General features: G+C 41.0%; 1 long non-coding RNA gene across 2 annotated transcripts; it reads right to left on the bottom strand.

Annotated features, from left to right (window-relative positions):
- Nucleotides 1–6,090: 6,090 nt before the first annotated feature.
- On the bottom strand, nucleotides 6,091–17,149 carry LOC120085405 (uncharacterized). Of its 2 annotated transcripts, XR_016531705.1 has the most exons (9): nucleotides 16,998–17,149; nucleotides 16,831–16,913; nucleotides 16,667–16,736; nucleotides 15,338–15,403; nucleotides 14,056–14,100; nucleotides 13,584–13,787; nucleotides 13,243–13,450; nucleotides 12,775–13,113; nucleotides 6,091–12,580 (listed from the first exon to the last, which is right to left on the bottom strand). It is a non-coding gene; the product is annotated as an uncharacterized LOC120085405 (long non-coding RNA). The 2 variants fall into 2 exon arrangements; XR_016531706.1 differs by lacking the exon at nucleotides 14,056–14,100.
- Between the last annotated feature and the right edge of the window lie 756 nt (nucleotides 17,150–17,905).

Below are 17,905 nucleotides of genomic sequence, written 5' to 3'. Positions count from 1 at the left end.
TGGAGCTTGCGACTGTCTAATTGCCTCGCTCTTTTTGATATAATGTTTCAATGATGTCTCTAGAGACGAGGTACTGCAAGAGGTATCAGATAAGAACGGTTGGTCATAGGGTGGCATACCTTCAGAGCTACCTGGGCTATGGTCCAGATTAATGAAGACCGGAGGGTTGCCTCGATTCCCTTGATAACTGTTCTGATGAAAGCTGTCGCTCCCCTGGTTGTAATTCCCGTCCCAACTTAAAGTTGGGTGATTCCGCCAACCAGGGTTGTAGGTGTTGCCAAACAGTTCATTGTAGACAGGATATACGGACTGTTGATTCCACGAGCAGACTTCTGCTGGATGTTCCTCTCCACATTGAACGCAATTCATTGCAGCCACGTGTGTCAACGCATTAACTTGCACTGAACCTTGAGAGAGATGGTTGTGTCGATTAGCCATAGTCTGAAGGAGCGAGGTCATTGTGGTCATCTGGTCTACCAGTGTGCTCATTGCAACAGTTGGCACAACAGCATCTTCTACTCTTTCTTGCTCCAGACTTCTTTCCTCGAACCCGATATCAATCCACTCATCTGAATGTCGCGAGATGCGATCCAAGATGCTTTTTGCTTCCGTATATGATCTGTCCATTAATCCTCCTGCTGCGGAGGCATCAACAACTGCTTGCATTGGTTGGTCTAAGCCATTGTAAAAAGTCTCCATCAGAATGCCATCGGGAATCCCGATATGCGAACAACTCTTCACTAGTTGTCGGAATCACACCCAGGCGGTGCTCAAAGTTTCATAACCCTTTTATTCAAGATGCTTTTTGCTTCCGTATATGATCTGCCCTTCACTGTTGTATCCCTATTCGCGCTTATGTTTGTGCTTTCTGATCGTCATGGGAGGCCCCGCAAAGACTTACAACCCCCTCATTCGATCATCGTCTATCTTGTAGCATCGTTCGTGCATCCTGATCGTCATGGGAGGGACCCCGCAAAGGCTTATAACTCTCCCATTCAATCACTCTAGGAAGGATCTCAGAAAGGTCTGCCTCGTAGCGTCGTTCGTGCATCTTGATCGTCATGGGAGAGGTCCCGTAATTGCTTATAACTCTCACATTCGATCACCCTAGGGAGGATCCCGCTTGTAGCGCCGTTCGTGAATCGTCATGGAAGGGGCCCCACAAAGGCTTATAACTCTTCCATTCGATCACCCTAGGAAGGATCCCGGAAAGGTCCGCCTTGTAGCGCCGTTCGTGTATCCTGATCCTCATGGGAACGGCCCCGCAAAGACTTACAACTCTCCCATTCAATCACCCCAAGGAGGATCTCGGAATGGTCTGCCTTGTAGCGCCGCTCATGCATCCTAATTGTCATGGGAGGGGCCCCACTAAAGCTTACAACTCTCCCGTTCGATCACCCTTGGGAGGATCCCGGAAAGGTCTGTCTCGTAGTGTCGTTCGTGTATCCTGATCGTCATGGGAGGGGCCCTGCAAAGGCTTACAACTCTCCCATTCGATCACCCTAGGGAGGATCCCCAAAAGGTCTGCCTTGTAGTGCCGTTCGTGTATCCTGATTGTTATGGGAGAGGCCCCCTAAAGGCTTACAACTCTCCCATTCGATCACCCTAGGGAGGATCTCAGAAATGTCCGTCTTGTAACGGCTCGTGTATCCTGATCGTCATGGGAGGGGTCTCGCAAAGGCTTACAACTCTCCCATTCGATCACCCTAGGAAGGCTCCCGGAAAAGTCTGCCTTGTAACGCCGTTCGTGCATCCTGATCATCATGGGAGGGGCCCCGCAAAGGCACCCTAGGGAGGATCTCGGAAAGGTCCACCTTGTAGCGTCGTTCGTGTATCCTGATCGTCATAGGAGGGTCCCCGCAAAAGCTCACAACTCTCTCATTCAATCACCCTAGGGAGGATCCCGGAAAGGTCTGCCTTGCAGTGCTGCTCGTGTATCCTGATCGTCATGGGAGGGACCCTGCAAAGGCTTACAACTCTCTTATTCGATCCTAGTCGGGTCTACTACGGTTCCCCCATTCCCGTTTCTTTTAGCAAATTGTCACGGAGAATAAGGGTTTTTTTAATATATATATCTTTGAACCCTATGGTTGAGGCTCATCCCCCTGTGACATTTTTTTGTAAAACGATGGTTTCACTTCACTGAGCACGATTCATCTGATGAGAGGCATCTCGTGATTCTTAAAGATCGGGAGTCAGCCCATAAAGGAAGGGCTCAACTTTCCTGTGGCGAAGTCATTAGCCAGTCCTTTCACTGATCGCTGGCCAAGTCTAGACGACAACATCATCCTTTCCAAATTATCGATGGAAGTGCCCTTGACCCGGGGAAAGCGTTCATGGATCCTGTGATCTTCTATTCATGAGGAGACCCCTAATCCAGATCGAGTGCTAACTCTTGAGCGTCGTATAATTAAGAGCCGGGTCCGCTGGACCATCATAACAAAAGTCCCTGGAGAATTCGGCTTTGTTGACTATTATTGGGAGTGGTTTGAGGTTGTAGTAGGTTGAAACATGCGATTCCTTCGCGATACTAGTTTGTTTGGCGTAGTGACGGCCTCCCTGTACACATATGATTACAATAGTGACGTAGTTCGATCTTTCTGTGAAGCCTAGTGCCCTTCAACCAACACTCTTCATACCACGGCAGGAGAAGCATCAATTTCTTTAAGGGACCTCTGGTTATTCGAGGCCTTCTAGTTAAAGGAAGCTTTTACGAAGAAGTGGTTCCTTCCCTCGAAGAGCTAACTGATTACCGCGACAAAGAAAAGTACTTGCCAAAAACATATGAACACCTTTTTCAGTCGTATTTTTCGATAGTGTGCTCGTAGAGAGAAAATCACATGACTCCCTCGAAGCATGACTCCTCAGTGTCTATCAACTCCTGGATTTCTTTTTGGTTCCTGAGGGCTCGCAAATATGAAAAGTCCATTACACGAAAGCAAAAGAAAGCCAAAATCCTAATGGTATGCAGATCACGTTTCGAGATTGGTCGAGCAGGGAAAACATGCTATTCGCGGTGCTAGAGGTAGGAGACGAGTTGAAGGACAAAACCTATCTGGCTGCCTTTCTATCCTACTGGTTATGTCTTTTTGTATTTCCCCAGAAGGGAGGTTACCTTAATCCCAGGGTCTTCAGAATGACTAGCTTGATGGCTCACGGGACTGTTTATAGTCTCGTCGTTTCGGTCTTGGCCAACATCTATCATGGCCTAGGGCTGATAACAAAGGCTTCGAATTCAATCCGGCATATGGACTTTCACTTCCCCATACATTATGTCTATGGTTGGCCCATTACTTCAACACGCATTACCTCGTTCCTACAGCTGTTCGGGGTTACAAGATGGCCAGCTTTTCTGGCGAAGGTGGCTTGATTTACTTCGACGAGTACGAGGCACAGGAGTTGATCCACAGCGGCACCAATACTCAGTGGCACACGAGCATTCATAACAAGAGTAGGCATGAACGCCTAACTGATGGTAGAGACCTATCTTTTCTGAAGTCCAGTTATTTCTCCAGCATGCGGTCAGACTATTTATCCTCCTAGTGTGAGAATGTCCAAACTATAGAGTCGTATAGTCCCTTTCGCTTTGGTCGACAGTTTGGCTTCCATCAGGATATTCCAAATGATATAGGGGGAATACCACCCACCCCTACGTCGAACGTTTTGCATTATTGAAGAGTATGCACGAGGCGCAAGCCCTTGTCTCAAGTATTCCTGCCGATGACTCGTACATTGGATTCGCACACCCATGTTACTCCACAGTTCAAGGATTGGTGGTTAACAAAGCACGAGAACTACTTCGAAGAGAATCGTCATCTGTTAGTGACCCACTCTATTCCTCCCCCAGCGCCACCCAGACTACCCGAAGGTAGAGGGATCAACCATGGGAGGAAGTAGCTTCACCTGACTGAGGAGACGACAGCGGTCACACAAAAAGACGCTTCCAAGCCGATTGAAGAGGACAGTCGTAGTAGTACCGACGACCGTTACTAGAAGCGACCCTCCAAAAAGCTCAGGGCGTCGGATACCGATTTTCTTAAGAGGCTTCAAAATGATCCAACAGCTCCTAACACTCTCAACCTACTGGTACGTCGTCTTTTTTTGTGTGTCTTCTCATCTTGTCTTTTTTACTGTACGATTTACATTTAGTCTCCCTCTTTTTTACAGTCACCCATGAACCTCTCTCTTTAAGGATTTGAGGTATCGGGAAGTGAAGAATCTTCGGTGGGCCCTTTTGTTGTTGACTCAGCCATTAAGAGAGTTGGTACCTCTGAAGCGCTGCCAGTGGATCCGCACCAAGGTTCTGTCAAGTGCGTGCTATCCCCGGTGACATCCCTCACGTCAAGGAGGCGGTGGTCATCGGGAACATCGAGGCTTCAGATCCCGTAGCCAAGGAAATTAGTTGCCCCTTGGTGTCTGCGGCAGGAAGAGTTCTCCAACCCAGAGAAGCGTCGAAGGTCTTGACAAGTCAAAATGATCGTGAGCTCTCTAGGCGAGTAAATAGGGCAGCACCCCTGGCCGTTCTCGATATTTTCGAGTTTTGTGCTGCCACTGTGGTTTCCGACGTTCGACGCCATGCGACCTCAGCCATGTGGGATACTATGCACAAGAAGAGCATGCGTACTCCTTTCGATAAGGTTTTTAGTCTGGAGAAAGAAACCCATGCGATATTCCGAGCCATTTTCGACATTTGTGGTGCCAACCTCCCTCCTCTCAGAAAACTTGTAGATGAGAACTTTCGAAATGTGGAGAAGTATAATCAGTTTCAGTTATCCTTCTCCTCTCAATTAACTCAAACAAGTAAGGAGCAACGTCTGGAGGAGGTTGTCTGTCTGGAGAAAATACTGTATAATGAGAGTAGTGGTTTTGCTAAACGAAAGGCGCTACTTAGACACGACTCTCAGGCCTTATAAGAAGAAGAGGAACTGTTAGCCAGGTTGGAGGCCATCAGGGCCGAACGGGCCGAAATATCGCGATTGATTACTGAGAGCGAGGGCCTTTTGACTCGACATAAGCTTGAGGCCTCGGAGATGCGGGGGGCGATAAACGAGATCGAGACCACCTCAATCCTTTCTGACAAAAATATCAAAGCTTTGGATGTCCTACGTCAGGTGTTAGAAGCCATGCAGCAGGAGCTAGAGAACTACCACTGGGTACCTTGACTTGATGTCACTTGTCTTATTGGATTAGGCATACCTCAGTAGGCAGTGGCCTAGGAGTTTTTTTTCTTGTATCTTTTTTTTAGCTACTATATTCGACTATTGTAGTGTTGAAATCTCTTATGTGAAAGTTTTTTTTGTTATTTCCTCAGTGATGTTTTTATAACTTTCTTTAAATTTCTGCTTCTCCTATTTGTTTATTTACCTATATTTTTTTTACATCGGACTCATGTACATGCACATATATATTTTTTTGATCACGTGACCGAACGTAAATCTCTTTAAGCTGCCTACATACCCCTTATAATGATGGGGATCAAGTCATAACGTAATTCGTACAAATATTTTTTCTTTACATTTGTTAAACATAAAACTTCTTGAAAAATTTTTCGTTGATTGGGTCGATTCTTAGCCCGTCTTGATCAACTATCTTGTATGCTCCGTTTGTGTAGACTTCTTTGACGACGTAGGGCCCGTCCCATTTAGGTGTAAACTTATTTCCCGTATGTCTTGTCGTGATAATTGGTTTTCTTACGACGAGCACTAAATCACCAATTTGAAAGGATCGAGGCTTTACATGTTTATCGAAGGCTTTAAACATTCGTGCCTGGTAACATTCCAATGCTTGTTAAGCTTCTAATCGCTTTTCATCTAGTGCTTCCAACTCTTGGATTCGCAGTTTGGCACTGTCCTCTATAGTCAGCCCTTCTTGCACCGCTATAGTTAGCGATGGAATTTCTCTTTCCAAAGGAAGGACAACTTCTACCCCATAAATGAGAGAGTACGGGGGGACTCCTATAGGGGTACGGTGAGTGGTGCGATAAGCCCACAACGCTTCAACGATCTTCTCCTGCCAATCTCTCTTCGACTTGGAAACAATTTTCTTCAACAGGTTGCATAATGTCTTGTTAAATGCCTCTGCCAACCCCCCCCCCCCCCCCCCCCCCCCTAAGAACAAATAAAACATTGGTAGCTAAAAATCCTTTGGAAAGGAGGCTTCAAAATGTCGAAGAAAGAAAGGCATGCCAATTCAAACTAATTTCCTGGCTAGAGTAATCTGGGAAGGTGCTATTGAGAGAGCTCCAAAGTGAGGCTTTAAGCTTGGCTGCTTCAAACCTTGTAAACCATGGAGTTTCCTTGTTTTGGAAGATTCTTTGGTTCCGTTCAAACCACAACTCAGATAACACTACCTTTACTGCATTGACCCATAAAATTTAATGAGATTTTTTAAGGCTTGGACCTACTATCAGCTGCTGGACATTATCTCTAAAAACTGCCCCGAAAACCCAGCTTAAGTTGAAGAACTTGAAGAGTGAAATCCAGCAGCTTTGAGCATAATCGCAATCGAAGTGAAGGTGTTGGAGATCTTCTCAATTCCTTTTACACAAAGCACAACTATTGGGAGAAATGTAATGGGAGGCAAGCTTCTTTTGCTGCACACTTGAACAGTTTAAGGTTTCAAAAATCATTATCCATAGAACTATGTTTAATCTCCTCAGGCTTTTATACTTCCAAAGAGTTTGACTTAGGAGTTTATCGACTGGAGGGGCTTTGCAGAGGTGAGTGGCTAAGGATTTTACCCAAAAAAGACCATTGGATTCCAGTGACCATGAACGAGTATCGGGGGCATTCTTCACTTCTATTTGTGCCACTATGCTTAACAACGCTTGGAAGTCAGAAATTTCCTCTTCTTTAAGTAATCTTCTAAAAGAAATGTTCCAAGAGGAAAAGCTTTGATCCCAATGATCCGATATTGAGCCAAAAGGTTGGGTAGTTAAACGGAATAAACTAGGGAATCTAGTCTTAAAAGGAGGATTGCCTACCCAAGCATCCAACCAAAAGCCAATTTTGTGGCCATTACCTAAGACGTAAACAGCCAGATTGTCCACTTTCTGCCACGACCTTGAAATGTTGATCCAAGGGCTTCTAAGACTGCAACCTGCCTTGCCTGAAGTGTGCTAACCAAACAAGTTGCTGCCATGAATGCTTTTGACCACTTTACACCAAAGGGAGGAGCTCTCATTCATAAATCTCCAGCCCCATTTTGCTAAAAGAGCCAGATTTTTTTTCTTTTAAACCTCCCAGCCCTAGTCCTCCTTCCTCTTGAGCTTTAGACACCTGCTCCCATTTGCGGCGGCGTTATACATGGATGACTTGTACTGCTTGAATTTGAATTTTTCACACAACCTGTCCATCAAGCTGTTGGAGAATTGTCTCCCATTATCCGTCACAATCCGATGGGGAATACCGTACCGATAAATGATATGAGTGTGGATAAAATCCGCCACGTTTTCTTTCTTAGCTTCTCTTAAAGCGACAGCCTCAACCCATCTTGAAAAATAATCAGTGGCTGCGAGGATATAGGAGTGCTCTGCTGATGACTTAGGTGTATAGGGCCGACCAGATCAAGCCCCCATGCTTCGAAAAGCCACGAGGCTATGGTTGGATGTAGAGGCTCGGGTGGTTGATGAATGAAATTCACATGATATTGACAGACTTCACACTTCTTTGCTTATTCCATCGAGTCCTGGATCATCCCCGACCAATAATAACCCGCATACGCCTGAGTGTGCTTCCTACAAAGCCTTTGCTGACTCTTTTTACTGAGGCATCGAAGGAAAAGACCTTCAAGGGATCAACGGTGTAGGACCCCTTTTGTAGTAAATGAAATGTGCGGCCCTCCTTCAAACCTCGATTTTACGGCGGGGGTCGTCTGGTAGCCTTCCATGCTCAAGGTAATCTATGATGGGCTGCTGCCAATCTTCCTCGTCGATTAGGTACACTGATATCGCATTCGTTTGCCCACTTGCAGTCCCAACTGGAGGTACAACCCATCTCCGACCAAGCGATATATTAAGGGGCACATTATCTAGGACCGTTAAGGCAGTGGCTAGGTTTGCCAAGGCATCTGCTTTCTTATTCTCCGTCCTGGGGACATGCTCCAACATCACGCTTCCGAACTTTTCTATCAACTGGCGAGCGTAAGTGAAGTAGGGTTTCAAGTCGTCATGCTTCACCTCGTACTGGCATAATAGTCGATTGATTATCAACTTTGAGTCACCGAAGATCTCTATACAAGCTACCCCAATCTCTAAGGCCATTTGGAGATCAATTATCAAGGCTTGGTATTCAGCGACGTTGTTTTAGCATAACTCGGCAAGTGCGAAGCTATAAGGCAACATGTGCTTTTCTGGCAAAATGAGGACAATACCTGCCCCCACACCACTTCTCCGTGCCGCACCATCAAAGAACATGACCCATAGCCCTGAGGTTCCTGTGAAGAGAACTTCATCGTTGAGCAAGTCTTCACTTAACTCCCAATCCGATGGAACTGGGTGATCTGCCAAGAAGTCGACCAATGGCTGCCCTTTTTTCCTTTTGCGGTACATAAACGATGTCTTACTATTGAAGCATGATTGCCTACTTGGCTAAACATCTCGAGATGATTGGCCTGGACAGGACGTACTTGATGGGATCAACTTTCGTAATTAAGTGGACTGTGAAGGCTTGCATGTAATGCTTCAACTTATCTATGACAAAGAAGAGCACAAGGCACGTCTTCTCGATAGAAGAATAGTTGATCTCGGCTCCGTTTAAGGTCCTACTTAAGTAGTAGAGAGCACGTTCTTTTCCCTTCTCTCCTTCTTGTGCCAACAGTGCCCCCAGCAATCTCTCTTGTGATGCGATGTACAATATCACAGTTTGCCTGTTACTGGGGCTCCTAAGACAAGAGGGCTGATTAGGCACCTCTTTATGCTATCGAAAGCATTCTGGCAGGCCTCATTCCATTCGAATTTCTCTCCTTTTCTCATCAGTCTTTGAAAGGGTTGACATCGTCCTGCCAAGTTAGAAATAAACCTTCAAATGTAGGCCAGACGTCCCTGCAAACTTCTCAGCTCATATAGATTCCTTGGTCTTGGCATCTTCTGGATGGCATCGATCTTGGATCAGTCTATCTCTATCCCTCGATGTCTCACAACGAAGCCTAGAAACTTTTCTGAAGTTACGCCGAACGCGCATTTGAGGGGGTTCACATTTAACTAGTACTTTCGCAGACGATCGAACATGGTTCTTAGATCTTTCAAGTGGCTTGGTCTTACCACAAGGTCATCCACATAGCATTCCACGTATTTGTGCAGCATATCGTCAAACACCTTCTGCATGGCACGTTGATAAGTAGCGCCAACGTTCTTCAACTCAAAGGGCATTACCTTGTAGCAATATATCCCTTTTGGGGTTCGAAATGCAGCCATTTCCTCGTCTGCGAGGGTCATTCGTATCTGGTTATACCCAGAAGGTCCGTCCATAAAGGATAAGGCCTCATGTCCCATTGTCGCATCGACTATGATCTCTGTGATTGGCAATGAAAAATCGTCTTTCTGCCATACGTTGTTTAGGTCGCGAAAGTCTACGCAGACACGAAGCTGTCCATTCTTTTTTCTAACCAGGACAATGTTGGCTATCCACATTGGATATTTGACTTTGCAGATGAACCCGACTTCAATCAGCTTATTGACCTCAACCTCAAACTGGGGGATAAGGTTGACTGAAAATACTGCAATGAAGACTTACAATCAATCCAATAAGCCACATGAAAAGCCTCGTGTCTGGTGCGACCATTGCAATAAACCTCGACATACACGTGAAACTTGTGGGAAACTTCATGGAAAACCTGCAAATTGGAAAAGTTCTAGGCAACATGCCTCTAATGCTAATGTTGTTGACTCCAACTCGTTTAACAAAGAGCAAATTGATCAAATTTTGAAGCTGCTACAGATCAATTCATCATCTGGTAATCCAAGTATTTCCTTGACACAATTAGGTACTTGTCCTCAAGCTCTCTCTCGTCTTAATTCATCTCCATGGATTATAGACTTTGGAGCTTCTGATCATATGACCAGTTCCTCTTGTTATTTGAATCATATTCTCATGTGTATTGCAATGAAGAAATTCGCATTGTCGATGGTAGCTTCACCTCTATTGTACGAAAAGTAACTACAAACCTTATATTACGTTCTGTCCTTCATGTTCCAAACTTAGCCTGTAACTTGTTGTCTGTTAGTAAACTCTCTAAGGATGCTAACTGTCATGTTATCTTTTGTGAAACTCATTGTATCTTTCAGGATCAGGAATCGAGGGGGATGATTGGACGTGCTAGGATGATTGATGGTCTCTATTACTTTGATGAAGTTTTTGCTAATCATAAAAAAGTTCAGGGCTTGAGTAGTGTTTGTTCTCCTTTTGTTAAAGAAACTATCATACTTTGGCATCGTAAATTAGGGCATCCAAATTTCTTTTATTTAAAGTATTTGTTTCCCAATTTATTTAAAGGATTTAATTGTTCAGTTTTTCAATGTGAAAGTTGCATTTTTGCCAAACATCATCGATCCACCTATTTGCCTAAACCGTACAAGGCTTCATCACCTTTTTCCTTAATTCACACTGATGTTTGAGGTCCGTCTAAAGTCTTAACTCATAGTGGTAAGGTTGGTTTGTTACCTTTATAGATGACCACACTCGTTTAACTTGGCTTTATTTGTTAACAAAAAAGTCAAAGGTAAAAGAGGTTTTTGTTCGGTTTTATAATATGATAAAGACTCAATTTCAAACTAAAATTCAAATTCTTCACTCTGATAACGATACTGAATATTTCAATGAACAATTAACCAATCTTTTGCAAGAAAAGGGCATTTTTCATCAAGCTACGTGTCGTGACACGCCTCAGCATAATGGCATTGCTGAGCAAAAGAATAGACACTTACTTGAAGTTGCTCGTGCCCTTATATTCTCTATGAATGTTCCAAAATATTTGTGGGATGATGTCGTTCTTACAGCTGCATATCTGATCAATCGAATGTCGTCTAAGGTTTTGAATTTTAAAACTCCTCTTAATCACTTCAATGAGTTTTTTCCTAATAATCGGTTGTCATCTGATTTACCAATTAAATTGTTTGGATGTACTGCTTATGTCTATACTTCTCCTCTTTCTTGAACTAAGCTTGATCCTCGAGCCACTAAATGCATTTTTGTAGGCTATGTTTCTCATAAGAAAGCTTACAAATGTTTTGATCCTTTGACCCACAAGTATTTTGAGAGTATGGATGTGTCTTTTTTGGAAAACCAATCTTTTTTTGGCCTAAATTTTCTTCAGGAGGAGATATCTAACCTTGAAAATAATTTTTGGGATACTTTATCTCTCCCAAACATCAGTGGTCCTGCCATTATGAGCTCTAATCCTTCGATACCAAGTATGGAGAGTTCTTCTTCAGGGGGAAAAACACTACAAAATGACTCTACAAGTCGAAACCCTGAACTTCAGGTTTATACTAGAAGAAACTTGACTCAAAGAGTCCGAGATCAGACAATTGACTTATCACAGGACCAATCAAATACTCCGATGAATGATCCTGAAGATCCAGGTATTAGACACTCTACTCCTATTTCTCCTAGTTCTTCATCTCCTTCTAATCCATTACCTGATGTCTATGATCTTGATATTCCAATTGCCCATAGGAAAGGTACTCGTAAATGCACCAAATATCCCATTGAAAACTATCTTTCTTATCATAGATTGTCCGACTGTCATAAAGCCTTCACATCCAAAATAACCAACCTATTTGTTCCAAGGAATATACAGGAAACCCTAAATGATTTGAATTGGAAATTAGTAGTGATTGAAGAGAAATTGCATAGAAACAAAATTGCACATGGGACATAATCGAACTACCAAAAGATAAGAAGACGGTGGGATGCAAATGGGTGTTCACTGTAAAATGTAAAGCTGATGGTAGTATTGAAAGGTACAAGGTCAGATTGGTTGGCAAGGGGTTCACTCAGACCCATGGCATTGATTATCAAGAAATATTTGCTTCAGTAGCTAAAATTAATTCTATTAGAATCTTGTTGTCTGTGGCAGTTAATTTTGATTGGCCTCTTTATCAAGTTGATGTGAAGAATGTCTCTCTCAATGGGGATCTTAAAGAAGAGGTTTTTATGGACTTGCCACCTGGTTTTGAGGTGGATCTCGGGATTAACAAAGTGTGTAAGTTAAAGAAATCATTATATGGGCTTTAAACAATCTCCCAGAGTATGGTTTGAACGGTTTGGAAAGGCAGTCAAAAACTATGGATCCAGTCAAAGTCAAACCAGTGTTATTCTAGGAAACAATTCCTGAGTGAAGAATAAGAAAAATAATTGAAAAAAAGCTTACTTTCATATCGACTTTGTTGGATGGTCTCATTAATATTTTCCTTTCAACGTCATCGTTGAACAACTCCCATTCAGCATGGTGTTTCCTTGAGTGAATCAAGGAGAAAGGGTCGAGTCAAATCTTACCTTTTTAACCATTGGTTAGGTAAACCACCATCTGGAGTAACTTTTGGATGGTCTTTATCATTGACAGAACCGTCGGGTGGAAAAATCTGGCACCATTAAAGATTAAACCAAATGCAAAAGAAATCAAAAGTTTAAACATAAAATGCATCAATGTCAATAGAAGGATACAGTTTCGTTGCAGCTTTTGATCATGAATCTTAAAAAGAAAAATGAAGAAAAAGGAGTTGAGGAAAAAAAAATGGAATGAAGTAATGGCATTAAACCTGTGTCTAAAATTTACCTTGCTTGTCTGCTCCAACTAGTCCTCAGTTGCAGGGGGGGGGCATCAGGAACATGTCCTTGCAAGACATGTGCGAAACATCACATGCATTTCAAATTGAAATTGATAAAACTCACAAAGCACAAGACATCACATATACTTCAAATTGAAATCAAATGCTCGAGAAGATAACCAAGAATATCATTTATTTCCGAGTGCTAACTATTAAGAATAGCATTCAGAATGATTTGAGTTTTGCAATTAAAATTATCTCAAGAGAAAGAATAGCATTTGAGATTATTTGTCCCGATCTAGGTGGTGCTTGTTTTACTGGATGCCGCAAAAACAAAAGTAACTAGCCTGAAAAAAATAGAACAATGCAAACAAGCTAAGGATCTTCAAACAAATTATGGTCTTTGAATGAAGGTAGGCTAAAGATGGACATTCAAAAACATAGATAACTTAGATTATAAGCCATATATAACAAACCTTTCAGAATAAGTTCATCACAGGCCATGTGGTCCGCCAAGAACATGGGGATCTCCATCTTCCGACAACTTCAATCCTCAAGCCAGGTGGTTCAAAGAACCTTTTTGAATTTGCAATGGCAGATGCAGTTTCATGACATGCTACTCCAGGTTCAAACTCTTTCTATGAGCATTTGCTTACCCGAAAAATCCTCTTCATAGCCCACAACCTACAAACAATGAGTTGTTAACCAGCTGGAACTAGTAACCAAATAATGACTTCGTTCTTACAACTTCAATGATGATTCAACACTGCCATCAAAAAACATAGATTTCTGAGAATATAAGCCATACATACTGAACCTTTCAGAATAAGTTCATAGGCCATGTGTCTGCCAAGAATAGGGATCTCCATCTTTTGACAATCACAATCCTCAAGCAAGGTGGTTCCTAAGAGGCTTTGTGAATTTGCAAGCGCAGATGCAGTTTCATGACATGCTACTTCCAGGTTCAAACTCTGCCTATGAGCGTTTGCTTACCCGAAAAATCCTCTTCATAGCCCACAACCTACAAACATTGAGTTGTTAACTGGCCAGAACTAGTAACCAAATAATGAGTGTGTTTCTAGTATCAATACCAACTTCAATTATGATTCAAAAATCATATGAGTTGTAGCTTATTTAGTTCTCTTGAAATCAAGTTGATAAAAGGGGTGACAATTTTCAAAAATCCAACAGTACAATGGCTATAGAGTTATAAATGAGAACACAACATGCGCCCACACGCTCGAGACTCAGTATGTGTTTCACAAAAACCATTATATATGCCTGCACACCTATCTCCAATAGTAGGATTGTCAACGTCTTCTTTTCTTTCAGCTCTGAGAATATACATGACAAAAGTTTTAGTAACCAAGTTACAAAAGGCCAAACTAAAATGTTTATAAAAAGAAACATAGTTCAGTGTTGTCCATCAATGAGGTATTTAAAGTTCTTTCATATCATTCCATATGTATGTGTGCGCATATAGCCTTCCTACAAAAACTCTAATAAGCCTGGACTTTGAAAGGACCTGCGCCTAGAGCACTCCCTCAGTGATTGGCACAACTAATCACAACAGAGAGCACTTTTTACCCTCAATCATTTTACACGCTACAAGTTTATTTTCACTACTCTTTTTCTTTTGCTTAAAGTTTTTTCTTCCCTCTTCTTTTTTTTTCCCTCTTAATTCTTTTTACTCGGGCAAATAACAATCATTTTTTCTCCATCAATATCACATTACTAACTATCATGTTTGTCAACTATCAAACTAGCCCTTTACGTCTATTGGTGTGACAACAAACTTATGAACACCATGATCCTGATTCAAGCCCTAAGAAATAAACAAACGTTGAGCTAAGCCATCGTATAAACAAATAAATAAACTCTTATAAGCCCGAACTAATCTTATGGTGGTCTCCATCCATCTTCTCCCTATATTGGTTGTATGAGAGTTGAACGGAAGGGAAGGAAAAGTCGAAGTCGGCATCACATGTCATACTCAAACCATAATTTCTAATACTTAGAACTGATGAGCAAACCTCTCCGTCTAGATTAAGACCTTCTTTGTGCAATATATGCGAGCTCATAACCTCTTCAAAGAGTAGCTTAAACCTAAACTTTACACACCTTGATGCAAGGGACTCTAACATTTTGTAGAGATAGAAAAATAAGACTAAGATGGCATATTAGCATCCATGCTAGCACCGTTTCAAGACCAAGTAAAAATAAACCATAGTAAAAATCATAAATACTAAGGAAAGAAAACAGTTTCCATTGTTAATTCAAATGTGAACTATATAGAATGCGCAAGACAAATAGATATAACATTTTCATAAATCGAACGAATGTTGCAAAAAATATCTACAACAATGTGCATGCCTCCATAAAAGAATATGAATATACCAGACTGAGAATGTCAACGTTTCACAAAAATTAAGTAGCAACTGGTTCAATATTATCGTGCTCCTACTAATTCATAATTGGTTTAAAAATTAGACTCCAGTAGTCTTCGTGAATTTAACTTTTAAACAATTAAATTGTGATACACAATTGTTTTGAAAGATTTGACCCTCATACCCTCTTTGTTCTCTCTCAATGGTTTTATGAGAAGAAAATTACCACCAGCTCTCCCAATCTTCTTTTCTGTAAGTACAAATGCAAACATCTTATGAGCTATAATTCTTAATTTGCTCAACAAAAGGTTGTAGACTACCATAAATATCAAAAGCATAAATCTACAAACAGTAAATTGGAGACTGCGAACATCAAAAACAAAAGTTTGGAAAGAATAATCTAAAATAATATAGAGAGAAACTAAACTCTATAAAATGAAGCTAAGCTTCACCTACTGATACAGTTGCATATAAGAAAGAACCGGGTCACTTTGGAGTGTGTTTCTGATAGGAACGGTATTAGGGGATATTGGGGTATTAAGGGCATATTTGTAATTAGTTAAGTAGTTTATTAGGGAAGTTGGTTATAAATAGAGAGGGGAATGAAGGGGATAGGCAATATTGTAGTGAGTGAATTAAGGCTTGAGCCTTATCTCAATATTGGGAGGGTTCAAGTATCTCGAATTACTTGGTTTATCTTGTATTTTGATTATAGTTTACATTACAGTATATTCAGGTTCTATCAGTTTCCATCATATGCCTCGGGGCATTCTACATAATGTTAAAGATTAGGAAAAGAAAAATGTTTAATTTGTAGTAACTATAAAAGTAATATATTATATATCAGCATCATAACAGAAAAAGAAAAGTAATATATTACATAATGTTAAAGATTAGGAAAAGAAAAATGATCACATCTGAGCATCATAAAAGGAATGTTATGAAATAGACATGGCTAAAACTAAGAAAATTGCCCTTGGCGTTGACCATTGCTTACTGCAACACCAGCAAAATCTTTAGTCTTACTCCAAACAACGTTGATCCTACTGTCATCACTTGCATTCTTCTCCAAAACTCTGGACTTGTTAAGTTCAGGAATACAAATAATATTTCTTATATTATATATTTTGTGCATCTTATAAAAACTTAAAAGGTGTGTATCTTATAAAAACTTAAAAGGCATTCAAATAGTCCATTTCATGTTTAATAGTCCATCACGAATGCCTTGAGCAGAAACCTCCCAAAATCTTGATAACTGGAGGCCGTGATTCATTTATATTTCCCTGTTTCTAATTTCTCCCTCACCCCGAGAATAAATACAGATAAAATAAAATTCTATCAAAAACTCATAACCTCCTCAAAATCAATAGAACCCCTCAACGGAGAGAATCCAAGAAATTCCTTAGAGAGAATTCTGAACTACCAAACATAACTTCACATCTTCCTGTAGGGCGACAAAAACAGAATGAGCACAAAATAAAACTATATAAACCACATAGGAGCAGATACGAACCCGAATTGTTGATAGACAATCACGAGAGCGGAAGCGAAACCAGGCGGTCATTGAAGAGCAAGGGAGGACACTGTTCAACCAACAATCGAACAGAAAATCACAGCGTGTTGATAAGAGAATTACGAAGACCGTTATAATCAAAAAAAGATATCGATGATAAGTACACTAGCAGTCTCGACTCCCGAAGGTGTTGGTGAGGACCCGATCCACTTCATCCTGATGCGCCACATCTTTCACTGGCTTCGGCCTACCGTCAATCGAAAAATGGACGGTGGTTCACAACACATTCTGAGAAACAAGTGAAACGAAAGCAAGTTAAAGGGAAACGTACCGTATATCTACACCCATGGTTGAGAGCTCTGCAACAATGGCGCCATCTGTTTTTCACCCCAAATAGGGTTTTTGAAGAACAAAGAAAGAAGATGGTGATGATGATCCAACTCCGACGAGAGAGAGAATTTTGGACTGCCCGTTGCTGTGAATAGAGAAATCAGACGAAGGAAAAAGGTTAAGTATCCGTTGCGGTGAATCGATTTTCAAACATCGTTGACTAGTCAACTCGTTTTTCTTGTGTAACAAGTTGAATTTAAATTAATTTGACTTAGTCAACATGTTTTCATGGTAAATAAGGACACAACTCACAATTCATGTTTTATGTTTTTATTGATTTTAAAATCGTCAAAATCATTTTTTTATCTTAAAAATAATTTTAAAATTATTATGAAAATGAAGAGCATGAAGGAAACACGAATACGGAGTATATATAATATAATAATATATTTATATAATAATAAATAAATAAATATAATATAAAATAAAAAAAAACTAAAATTATTAAATTGGATAATATGAAAATTAATAAAATTTTGAAGTGGATTTCGATTTTTTTAAAAAATAATGTTTTTTAATAAATAATGACAAAAATAGGATTGGGGGGAAGTATTTTAAAAAATAGGTGTTTTGGGAAAGTATTGACAGATTTAGGGTAGTGAAATCGTATACCCGATATACGATTTCCATATGGCATACTCATGTACCGAGTACACGAGTACCATTCAATCCAGTCAGCTGACTGGTTGACCGGTCAAGCGAACTCGTGTACCTGGAGTTGGCTTATAAATTTTTTTGGTTTAAAGTCTAAAAATTACTTTGGAATTGGGAAGCCCTTAGATTCTTATGATTTATGTTTGTATTATTTAGAAGAATGAGTTTTAGAAGGTTTGCATAATTTACAAGCTT

Source organism: Benincasa hispida, chromosome 9 (assembly GCF_027475165.1).
Source record: "Benincasa hispida cultivar pf3 chromosome 9, pf3_genome.v1.1, whole genome shotgun sequence".
NCBI lineage: Eukaryota > Viridiplantae > Streptophyta > Magnoliopsida > Cucurbitales > Cucurbitaceae > Benincasa > Benincasa hispida.
Note: the sequence above shows the minus strand (reverse complement) of the source record. Positions and strands in the feature narration are given on the sequence as shown.